This window comes from Oryctolagus cuniculus, chromosome 7, assembly GCF_051225735.1.
Source record: "Oryctolagus cuniculus isolate XC-2025 breed Fujian yellow rabbit chromosome 7, ASM5122573v1, whole genome shotgun sequence".
NCBI lineage: Eukaryota > Metazoa > Chordata > Mammalia > Lagomorpha > Leporidae > Oryctolagus > Oryctolagus cuniculus.
Genome location: NC_142873.1, coordinates 77594158 through 77606366, shown reverse-complemented (window position 1 = coordinate 77606366; position 12209 = coordinate 77594158). Strand labels below are relative to the sequence as shown.

The 12209-nt window shown below is 52.3% G+C and overlaps 1 protein-coding gene across 3 annotated transcripts in view; it reads right to left on the bottom strand.

The window, feature by feature from the left end:
• The window catches only part of BCAR3 (BCAR3 adaptor protein, NSP family member), a 142930-nt gene extending 135820 nt beyond the window's left edge, over nucleotides 1–7110 (bottom strand). The window contains exon 1 of one of the 3 annotated variants that reach the window (XM_089300324.1): nucleotides 6741–7110. The gene's annotated coding sequence lies outside the window, so the exon portion shown is untranslated. Of the gene's footprint in view, nucleotides 1–6069; nucleotides 6243–6724 lie in introns of those variants that run through there. The other 2 variants (XM_089300325.1, XM_089300326.1) reach the window with 2 other exon arrangements.
• Nucleotides 7111–12209: the final 5099 nt, after the last annotated feature.

Genomic DNA, 12209 nt, shown 5'->3' with positions numbered 1-12209 from the left:
ACCGAGGCAGCTGGGAGCCACCTTCCAACAGAATTCCTCAGGAAGAAACATGACATCAGCAGAGGGGGATCTGGCTCTCAGGCCTTGTGGCAGGGGAGCAGGTCGCTCCAAGGCACCCACAGGGGCCCCTCAGCAGCCAGCGCAGGGCAGGGGTGCGGGAGCCCCGAGTGGGCACTCGTGGGTGGGTGGCAGGTGCGTCGCGATCCAAAGCATGGCCTTGGGGGCAGCTGCCCTGGTTCTGCTGCTTGAAGCTGTGTGACCATGGGCACAGTCCTTGCCCTCTCTCTGGCCCTGTTTCCCCCTCTTGGATGGGCCCTGGAGAAACGGACACCATGAGGTCAGACGGCACTGAGCACAGGGCCTGAACACGCAAGTGTAGAGCGACCGCACACACGAGCGTCACCGTGAGACCCTCCTCCTCCCCGAGAGCCCCATGGGCCGTGTTCCCCGCTGTTACTGGTTTTCTTCTTGAACTTCCTTTAGGGGGCTGAAGCCTTGCTCCAACCCAACCCACCCGCAACCCAACCCTAACGTCCTTCTGGGAAGGCAGGGGTCCTGCATGAGTGGGCGCCCATGCCCCATGGCACTGGAAGTCAGGGGCCCACCCAGTTGTGTGCAAGAAAATGCCCAGTGACTCCTAGCACAGGACACACGGCTTTTCACACGGGCCTGTTGGGATTTCCAGAAAGGTGAAGCCAAGTGTGCAAACATTTAATAAAAGCAGAAGCAATCTAAGAACCCAGGGACAAGAATGGTGCTGGACAGACCCAGCAGCTTGTGGGGACTGTGGATGGGCCGGGCCTCAGGGTGCGTCCCTGCCATGCCCGCTCTCCAGCCCCCCACCCAGGGCCTCCTTCCAAAGATGGCTTTGCCTCCATTTTCAGGGCCTTCAGTTGCAAGACCTAGGAGTGCCCGGGGGCCCAGCACCCTCCAGGTGACTCACCTGCCAGGCAGCGGGTACTGAGGCAGAAAAACCACTTCCGGCGTCCCTGCCTCCTCCTCCTGCAAAAGTACCCGAGTCAGCCTCCGGGGCGGGGCAGGGCAGGGTAGGGCCTGGACCACAGGCAGGGCCCGGCAGGAGGGAGCGTGGGGATATTGCTGAAGAAGCAACTTGAGAACCTGGGGCTCGGGGAGGTGGGGTGGACATACTGCTCCTGGCACTCAAGCCACAAGGGACCTCACCTTCTTAAAGGAACAGGCCTTCCCACTGGTGCCTTAGGGCCAACACACCTGTCCTCATGCTTCCTGCCCCTTAAATACAGGCCCACCACTGCCACCGACCCCTTCCTTCATGCAGCCTGAGAATCTGGTCTGATGTTACAGGAAGAGAATCAATCTCTCTCTCTCTCTCTCTCTCTCTCTCTCTCTCTCTCTCTCTCGTGTGTGTGTGTGTGTGTGTGTGTGTGTCTAGAAGGCAACACACACACATAGGAAGGGAGACTGTTGACAAGAAATCCAAGCACATAGAGCACAAAGCAGTTTTTTTTTTTTTTTTTTTTTGACAGGCAGAGTGGACAGTGAGAGAGAGAGAGACAGAGAGAGAAAGGTCTTCCTTTGCCGTTGGTTCACCCTCCAATGGCCGCCGCTGCAGCCGGCGCACCGCGCTGATCCTGGCAGGAGCCAGGAGCCAGGTGCTTTTCCTGGTCTCCCATGGGGTGCAGGGCCCAAGCACCTGGGCCATCCTCCACTGCACTCCCTGGCCACAGCAGAGAGCTGGCCTGGAAGAGGGGCAACCGGGACAGAATCCGGCGCCCCAACCGGGACTAGAACCCGGTGTGCCGGCGCCGCAAGGTGGAGGATTAGCCTATTGAGCCACGGCGCCGGCTCATAAAGCAGTCTTAAAAACAACCTCAGCCCAGCAGTCTCCTGTCTGTGTCCCCAACTTATCAACTCAGGCCCAGGTCATGGGAGGTCCGTGGCCAGCTGGGCACAGCAAGCTGGCACCTGGCTCTGAGCAGTGCAAGGCAGCTCCCTCGGCCACAGGGCCCTGCAGTAATCCATATTCCTGAGCTCTGTGGGCTCAGATCCAGATGCTGCAAGGTGGGGACACCGCGGTCCTGGACTTGATGCTGCTGTGCCAGCGGCAGATCCCTCCAGCACGCAGACATGAAGCCAAGTTCTTCGTGTAGACAGGAGACGAGAGCAGACCTGGCGCTCCTTGGAAGCCCCACGCTGCCAGTGGGGGATGGACCCCGCCAGGTTCCAGCCCTCCCAGGAGCACCGGGCATTGTATCTCAGGCAGACTTGAGTTTAGGTCCTCCCACAGGAGGGAGACAGCTTGCTCCTACACTATTTTTCTTTGGCAGAATCCTGCAACTCCCTTAGGAATACTCGGGTTCTCAGAGCCGCGGCTACCCACGCACACCAGAGGCTTCAGGTCTGACCCAGGTGACCCTGAAGCTGTGGCTCCTGAGCAGCAGGTGAACAGGTGAACAGGCCCGGGACCAGCACGGGGGCTGCTTGCTGCAGTCCGGGGCTGCCCCAGAAGCCAGAAGAGCAGCTCACAGATTTGACCTTCCTTACTGAGCCTGAACGCAGGCTGCTCCGAAGTCACCTGGAAACAGAATTATGGTCAGGGCAGCTCAGGCCCTCCTTAAGTTTCCAGAGGGGAGGTAGATTATTTGAATATATATGAGGGGATTTCAAAAAGCTTGTGAAAAAGTAGAATTAAAAGATAAAGGGGGGACCAGCACTGTGGCGCAGCGGGTTAGGGTCCTGGCCTGAGGCGCTGACATCCCATATGGTCGCCAGTTCTAGTCCCGGCTGCTCCTCTTCTGATCCAGCTCTCTGCTATGGCCTGGGAAAGCAGTAGAAGATGCCCCAAGTCCTTGGGCCCCTGCACCCATGTGGGAGACCCAGAGGAAGCTCCTGGCTTCGGATCGGTGCAGCTCTGGCCAATGTGGCCATCTGGGGAGTGAACCAGCAGATGGAAGACCTCTTTCTCTGTCTCTACCTCTCTCTCTCTTTCAAATATATAAAATTTAAAAAATTAAAAAATAAAAGATAAAAAGGCCGACACTGTGGCATAGCAGGTTGCTGCAGTGCCGGCGTCCTATATGGGTTCCAGTTCAAGACCCGGCTGCTCCACTTCTGATCTGGCTCTCTGCTATCACCCGGAAAGCAGTGGGAGATGGTCCAAGTGCTTGGGCCCCTCTACCCGAGTGGGAGACCTGGAGGAAGCTCCTGGCTTCAGGTCAGCCGTTGCGGCCATTTGGGGAGTGAACCAGTGGATGAAAGATCTCTTTCTCTCTTTCTTCCCTTTCCCTCTCCTTCTTTCTGTAACTCTGCCTTTCAAATAAAAAATAAGTAAATCTTTTTTTAAAGCTTAATTGTGCCAGCGCCGTGGCTCAATAGGCTAATCCTCCGCCTTGTGGCGCTGGCACACCGGGTTCTAGTCCCGGTCGGGGCGCTGGATTCTGTCCCGGTTGCCCCTCTTCCAGGCCAGCTCTCTGCTGTGGCCCGGGAAGGCAGTGGAGGATGGCCCAGGTGCTTGGGCCCTGCACCCCATGGGAGACCAGGAGAAGCACCTGGCTCCTGCCTTTGGATCAGCGCAGTGCGCCAGCCGCAGCGCGCCAGCCTTGGGGCCATTGGAGGGTGAACCAACGGCAAAAGGAAGACCTTTGTCTCTGTCTCTCTCTCACTGTCCACTCTGCCTGTCAAAAAAAAAAAAAAAAAAAAAAAAGCTTAATTGTGCTCTCTCTGTTTCTCAAATGAATCATAAAAATAAAATTTAAAAATCCCTACATTTTTTCATAGTATATACACATTTTCCTTAAAATTTTTGAAAACCCTCTCATACGATTTTTGTGGTGAGAGGCCTCATTTGTAGAAGTGAAAAATACAATAATAAATAGGAAAGTGACTTGTAAAAGTCACTTATTGTCACTTACTATCTTTCAGTAACCTGGGCTTGGGGGAAGTAAAACACCTCTTCAGGCTTTTAAACTAACTACACAGATGCTCCTTGACTTACTATGGGCTTACGTCTGGGTATACTCATCGTAAGCTGACAAATTGTAAGTCGACGTTGTTGAATACAAGTGACCCACAGAGCATCACAGCCAAGCAACACAACACATAGCACAGTGTCAGATGTTTCCCCTCGTGATGACACAGCTGGGGATTTGCTCTCACTGCCACTGCCCAGCAGCCCCCAAGAGTGTGGTACCACATATCACCAGCCAGGGAAAAGATCAAGACTCACAACGCAAAGTACAGTTCCTACCGAAGGCAGACCACTTTTGTAATATTGCAAAGTCAAAATCGTATGTCAAATCATAAGTCAGGGCTTGTCCACACACGGAATGATACCACATGTTGCATTTACATCGTGTACATTGACTAACACGTGGCTGTTATAGGCCTCTTTATGCATGTGTTCATCCCACAGATCTTAATGAGCACTACAGAGACCTAGAGCTAATACCCTAGCCTGGGAGGAGCCAGCTTCCGCTGCGCTCACTCTCTGGTGGGGGAGATGGCCCATAACCACAGACAGACAGATCTGCAAGGTAAGTTCAGGCTGCTACCAGCGCTATCAAGACCACAAAGTCAGGCAAGGGCTCGGGTTGCACTGTCCGATGCAGTAGTCACACGGTTAGTAAAATCCAATAAGTAAAACTAATCGAAATGAAACATGGAGTCCTCCAATTCACACTATGCAGCTTTTGAGCGCTATACAGCCACATGTGGCTGGTGGTGCATTTCTGTCATGGTGGACAGCAGCAGCCCCCAGGGAGACTTGGGACTAATTTTGACTGGGTGGTTAGGAAGGCCTCTCTGATGAGGTGTCTTGCTGAAATATGAACATGAGAAGAGACCAACAGGCCTGGGTGGGGTAGGAGGTGTAGGCTGACAGCACCACGTACTCCAGGGCAAAAGCCCACACGTAGGCACGAGCTTAGCAAAACTGAGGAACAGAAAGTAGGTTGGTGAGACTGAAGCACGATGAACTGGGAGTGGGGAGGTGGAGACGATGAAGTCAGCAGTTATATTAAAAACAGCTGATGGCTGTTGAGGGCTTGCAATGGCCCATGCTAACATCCTCTTTTTATGGATGAGAACACCGAGATGCAGAGAAGTAGAGACACTTGGCCAAAGTCACACAGCCGGCAAGGGGCCAGAGCCAGGCTTTCAGCTGTACGGCATGGCCACGGAGCTCTCAGCCTCTCTACTGTACTGCATCTTCAGTGAGTTAGGGGCTGCATCATGAACGCCTAATGAGGATCTGGGACCACAGCTGCACGTGCCAGGAAGGCACGACAAGTTTCTAGGCAGGAGAGTGACATGATCTATTGCACTTTTAAGTGCTAATCTGTTCATAACGAGGTGAATGGATTGTAGGGTCAGGGGCCACCTCATTATTCCAGGCAACAACATTACTGTGGTTCCAGCTAGGACAGCAGCAATTCCTTTTGTTTTATGAAGCCTATCTGACGGTCCATCTTTATTTTTCAGGGTTTACTTTTACCTTCAAGGACTATGGCAGAGAAAAGAATGCGCATGCACATGTACATTTCTAAGAGTCTGTTGCTCCAAAACACAATAGCTACAGCCAGCATTAACGTAGCTGTAGGAAAGTCAGTTTTTACGACATCTTATGTAGCTCCACGTACAGCATCTTTCCTACATTCTTTAACTTATTTCCAAAGGACCCAACTACTTGAACCATCCCCTGCTGTCTCCCAGGATGCACATTTGCAGGAAGCTAAAATCAGGAGCAGAGCCAGGACTTGAACCCAGGCACTCCAACATGGGATGTAGGCATCCCCAAACGTGCAGGGGGCAGTCTCGGCTCAGGTGGGAACCCGGAGTGTGGGCTTTCTGAGCTGTGCAGTGCTGACACATCTGGATCTGGAGTGTGAATCAGGACAGGTCTTGGGACTGCACTGAGAACCCTGGCTCCCCAAACCAAGTTAGCCTGACTTTGTGGGTGGGATCTGGGTGCTCCAGGTTCTCCTGTAAAGGAAGGGGTGAAGGCCCCCCACAGGCCCCCCAGGGGGACAGCAGGGAAGCTGTTTGACCTAAACCTGCTTCCAGTGCCTGGAACGAAGTGTTAGGGGTACTTACATAACAACTTCCAACCACCTCCCGTCCTCAACGCTCCCCCATCCAGTTCCAGTCCTTGATTTAGACCTTCTCTCCCCAGTGTTGATGGGGAAGAGAAGCAAGACGGCTCCACCACGATTCTCCTTCCAGCCACCGCTACCTCCCGTGGTGTCTGGGGTACAGGTTCAAGTAGAGGTCACAACCCTGTGGTGATCCCTGCACCTGACCCCTTCCCTCCTTACGTCGGGTTGGTTAGCCCGGGCTGCCTTTCTTCATTACTAAAATGAGGATAATTGTGGTTAACTATCATTCTACCACATAGCACCCGTTGTGAGAATTGAATAAGTGGGAATTAAACAAGCCAAACAGAGCAGCTATCCTAGTTAGCTTCGAGGTCGTATTTTCATTATTGGAAGGGAGAGGTTAGGAAAGTAGGCAGCCAAAGGCAAAGCCAGGTCTCAAGGCTACAGAGAATGAGGATCCTGGAGTCACCTGGAGTCATGCAGGAGACAATTACCTGAGCCCCCACAGGCCAGAGGAGTCACATCAGCTCCGGGCGCTGCCGCTGTCACTTCTTGGGTTGGGGACCGGCACCCCACAGGCTTGGCACTGCATCTCTCAGCTCTGCGTGGCCTGCACCCTAGGAGCACAGCACCCCCGCCCACGGACCCTCTACCTCGCTCCCCGATCACCTCCTGAAGCCGGCCGGGGTCAGCTGCAGCAGCTCTCTCAGCAAGATGCAAAGGGCAGGCGTCCTCGGTGTGCTGTGAGGATGTTACAGAGCTCCGGGGAGGCTGGGGCCGCTTGGGTTCTGCTGAGAGGACTAACCCAGGCCTCGGGCTGGCTAGGCAGAGCGCTCGGCCGGGCCTGGAAGCGCTGTCTCGGGGCTGCGGAGCTGACACCGCCCATCCCACCCAGAGGCTGCTTTTCCTGTTGTCTGAACAGCTGATGATCCCATTCTAAACTGCAGTGACTCACAAGGCAGCAGCTTCCTCCAGCTGCAGGAAAGTCTTACACAGATGGCGCTTTTCTCCCAGGTGGAGGTGGGCCTTTGCTTTTTGAGAGAGGCAGAAGGAGGCCGGCGAATTGTGATTGGAGCACAGGCCTGGAGCCAGATTGGCTGCATGTGAATCTGGCTCCACCACTCACAAATGGTGTGCTTTCAGCCGGGCATCACCGCTCCGTGACTCAGTTTCCTTATCTGCAAAATGTGGATAATAATAATACTCATGCATAGGGTTATTATGAGGATTAAATGAGTTAATATACACAGAGCTCAATTCTTATTTTAAAGATTTATTTATTTATTTTAAAGTCAGAATTAGAGAGAGAGAGGGAGAGACACAGACAGATATTTTCTACCTGCTGGTTCACTCCTCAGATGGCTACAATGGCTGGGGTTGGGCCAGGTTACAGCCAGGAGCAAGGAATTTGTTCCAGGTCTCCCACATAGGTAGTAGGGGCCCAAGCACTTGGGCCATCTTCTGCTGCTTTCCCAGGCTCATTAGCAGGCAGCTGGATGGGAAGTGGAGCAACTGGGACATGAACCAGTACCCATATGGGATGAAGGCGTTGCAGGTGATGGCTTAACCCGCTATGCCACAACACCAGCTCCTACACAGAGCTTAGAACTATAACTGTCACATAGTAAGTGCTCAATAAGTGCTTGATACCCTAACATCCAGTGATGGGAATTAGCTCTATATAATAGTGTACAACCATTAAAATCTCTACAGTAGCATGGGAACACCTTCATGATCTAATACTAAGTGAAAAAATGGAATTAAATAAACTGAACAGTATACTATTGTTGTTGAAAGAAAGAAAATGAGTCTATATACATTGAAAAGCTATTAAAAGCAGGGCTGGCTGGTGCTGGTGCTGTGGTATAGTGAGCTTAGCCTTTGCTTGTGGCGCCGGCTTCCCATATGGGCACTGGTTCTAGTCTCAGCTGCTCCTCTTTTGATCCAGCTCTCTGCTATGGCCTGGGAAAGCTGTAGAGGATGGCCCAAGTGCTTGGGCCCCTGCACTAGTGTGTGGGAGACCCAGAAGAAGCACCTGGCTCCTGGCTTTGGATTGGCCCAGCTCTGGCCGTTGCACCCATTTGGGGAGTGAACCAGCAGATGGAAGACCTCTCTCTGTATCTCCCTCTCTCTGTCTGTAACTCCACCTCTCAAGTAAATAAATAAATGAACATAGGATATTTTTTAAAAAAGAAAAATTATTAAAAGCGCATAGATTAAAAGGGTGTTTTCTCTTTTTTTAAAATTTCTGTATTCAGTATGTTACTTTAGTAATTAAAAAAAAAAGTATTCAGAAAGACCAAATGTAGTAGTTGTGCATAATCCAGATTAAGTAGGATCATGCTTTAAAATAATAATAACAATACTAGTAGTAATGAAGCCCAGATGGTCAGCACACCTGGAGCACCCAGGGCACCTCCTGGACTGGCTGGCTGAGAGGTGACTGCACCGCGTGCTTTACAGGTTAGCCAGACCTAATAGTAAATGTTTGTGTGGATGTGTTAGACCATCTTCCTGCTGGGAATGATCAGATGCTGCTGTCGTCAGCTTCCATCTCCAGACAACCCGCAGAAACCAACAGGGCGGCACAGGGCGCTGTGTGCGCAGCCTTGGCTTGAGTGGGTTTTGCAAGGCAGTGAGTGAAGGGGGAGTCATGAAAGTGCCAGGAGGCAGGATGGGGCGGGGAGTGGGGGGAGGGGGAGCAGGCCTCCAGCCACTGAGTCAGAGCTTTCAAGAAGGAAATAGAACGGCAGGGGCTGCTAAAAGCAAGGCAGGAGATAAGCATCTCCTTTCACAGCTCACTCCTGTAGAACTTGAATGGAGAAAATCCACAGCTGAGAACTAGCCCCTGGGACTGTGACCTGCAGGAATGAGGGCCAACTGCTCTACTCCATCACCTTCCCCGTGCGGCAGAGCCCTGCAGAGCAATCCAAGCCAGCAGCACCCTGCAGCTGGACTTGGTGCACTGAAACCCTGTGTGTCAGACATCAGGCAGTAGGAGGAATCCCAAACTTCTTAACCTGGCTTCCCACACGCCTCGTCTGGCTTCGCCTGTTTCTCTCTGTAACACTCGTGGTTTCACATACTCCTCTCCCCACATTCAACCAACAGTGGATCCTTTGTAAGCACTCACAGTCTTCTTCATCTCCATATTTTTAGCTCATAAATTCTTTCCCAGCATCCTGTTCCTCTCAGAAAATGTGAAGAGCTTTGGAATAAAATCAGGCTACCAGTAGCAAAATCTGAAAGTGTGCTTACTGAGTGAAACTAAGGACAGATAGAAGCTGGTTCCTGTTTCCCCTTCAATCTTTTCAAATGTCCCCACTGGGGAGCTCCCACATTATCTGCGCTATTCATAAACTACGGTGACATCCACGTGAAAAGAAAAAAAAATCGCAATTATCTCCAGAATACCTGCACTGGCTGGAACTGCGTCTTTCTTTCCAAAGAACCAGGAGGTCCTGGGGCTGCCTTCATCCCCCAGGGCTGTGCTCAGGGCACAGGCAGGAGGAGGCTGACAAACTGCAGGGAGAGCTGGCAGTCGCTGAAACATCCAAACGATTTCTGCTGATGCCTGTGAGGATCAGGCTTGCAAGAACAAGGGCCATAGATTTTGTACCAGGAGAACTGATTGCACATTTCAATACAATAATCATAAAAAAAAAAAAACCCAAAAACCTCTAGGCGAATGGGTAAAAGATACTGAACAGTCTGTTCTGTTCAGAGAAGGAAGGGCCTGTGAGCCCTGAGAAATCAGAGCGCCCCTGGTTCACTGTTGCAGCAGAGGGGAATGAGGAGGGGTCCCCAGGCCACAGCAGAGCTGTCCCAGCTGCTCAGGCCCGTCCGCTAGCCGCCCCTCCGCCCTGCCTCCCTGGAGGTGGGCCCGTTTCCCTGCTCTGACCCCGCATGTGGACAGGTGACACTCATTCACGGCAGCATTTCTTTTCCTTTCTTTGGGTCCCTCCCAGTCTGTGGTCTGTGCGATGCACACTCAGCGGAAAGAGGTCAATGACTCGGCCCAGCGGGGAAGCGGTTTTGAGCAAGCGCTGATGTTCTGACATGCACTGCCTTGAAATTGCTCTCTTCGCTCCCATGGAGCAGGGCTGTGGTCTGTGTAGGTGTTTGCCAGTGGCTCCAGGAGCATGGCGCCCAGCCGGGGGGGTGACACTGGGTAGGGCTGTCATGAAATACTCCATGAGGGTGGGCAGTGGAAGATGCACAATGGGCAGCCCGCCCCTTGGTTCTTAGAACAGAGGGAGGAGAACATTTCCTGGACTGGAGATGGAGGGGGCTGTTTAGTGGAAAAGTGATTGTGTCTTTTTTTTTTTTTTTAATTCTATTTATGGCTTATGAGATCATAGACCGAGGGGAAAACCCTCCATGCGATCAACTCAGCCCTGCTCTGTGAACACTAAGACTTTGCTCTTATCCTCAGGTGGACTCTGTTTCCTTCAAGGAATGTTGATGATTCTTTCACAGCTCTATCTTAGGGATAGATCTCTTTAAAGGGAAATAACATATAAGTTAGTTTTGTATAATAGTCACAAAATGAATGGACCTGTTCAATGCTGTTTTCCTGCAAGGTTTTGTTTTGTTTGTTTGTTTGTTTGTTTTTCCAGTTCAGGAACAGGGAAGACACTTGCATCTTTAGACTCTTTCTCACTAGAGAGAAAAGGTCAGACCAGTCTGACCAACTCCATGGGGAATGAGATAAGCGTCTAAGTGTTCCAGGATATATAAGACAGGACTCATTCCTGGCAGAACAGAGTTCAGGAAGGGGAGAATGACGACCAAGAAAGGCTGACCTAGAGGAGGCTCCTCCCCTGCACCTGTGCCCCTTGTCTCTCTCCTTGCTGGTGGCACCTTCCTGGCAAGCCCTGCACACACAGCTATGCTGTGCCTGGCATGGTGGAGCTGGGGCAGCCTCACCTCTGCTGTGCTGGATGCCCCCCCCCCTTCCAAGGGAATCTTTGAGTAGGGAGAACTAATATCCCAAATTACTCCCTGGGAGCACTGGCAGGGAGAGCCCTTGCCCCAGCCAGGTGAATTTGAAAGCGTGGGCTGAGCCATGGAGCCCACTGAACTCTGCCTCCCGGCCAGATGCAGCTCCACCATCCCAACTGTGAATCTTCCCGCTCCTCCAGGGTGGTCATTGCTGTTGGGAAGAACCCCTGAAACCTGCAGCTCTTCCTTCCACAAGCACGCAAAGCCCCCCGGGATGGCTTGTGACCCACAGGCCCAGCAGCTGGTGGCCAATTCAAATCCCATGATCCATGCCTGCTTTCCAGCTCCGTGCCGGCTGCTCCCTGATCCTCCTTACCACCTTCTACTTGCAACCTTTTTATTTTCCACCAAAGCTTCCACTTCTTGAACTCTTTAAAAAAAAAAAAAAAGCTTTATTTTATTTGAAAGGCAGAGTTACAGAGAGAAAGAGAGAGAGAGTGGCAGAGACAGAGAGAGATATCTTCCACTCACTGGTTCACTCCCCAAATGAGGACAGGGCTGGGCAGATCTGAAGCCAGGAGCCAAGAGCTTATTCTGGGTCTCCCACATGGGTGCAGGAGGCCAAGCATATGGGCCATCCTCTGCTGTTTTCCCAGGCCATTAGCAGAGAACTGGATCAGAAGTGGAGCAGCCAGGACTCGAACCGGCGCCTATATGGGATGCCGGCGAAGCAGGTGGTGGCTTTACTTCTTACACCACAGGACTGTCCCCATGAATGCTTAACATACATCGTTTCCTGACTCGGTTTCTTGGAACAGTCTCCACCCCTTTCTGACCTTCCCTCCCCACGCTGTTCTTTCTCCCTCAGCCAGGTCCTTTGTCCTTTGCTAGCTCCTTCCCCCTCTGCCACTCAGCGTCCCCAGCCCCTTTCTTCTCCACACTCTTTACTGCCCCCGTCTTCTGCTGCCCACCATCACTCCACCACACCAGGGAGTCCCTGGGGACCTGGAGAGGCATCACAGGGAAACAAGGAGTCACCCCCAGCAAGGACAGGTTGGTTGGTTTCTAATGATTCTTCCTTCCCTCTGCTACAGTTCTTGATTATAGGGGAGGGTGTTGTGAAGCCGGTTACATTCCTATACTGGGAGCACTGGTTCCAGTCCCAGCTGCTCTGCTTCTGATCCAGCTCCCTGC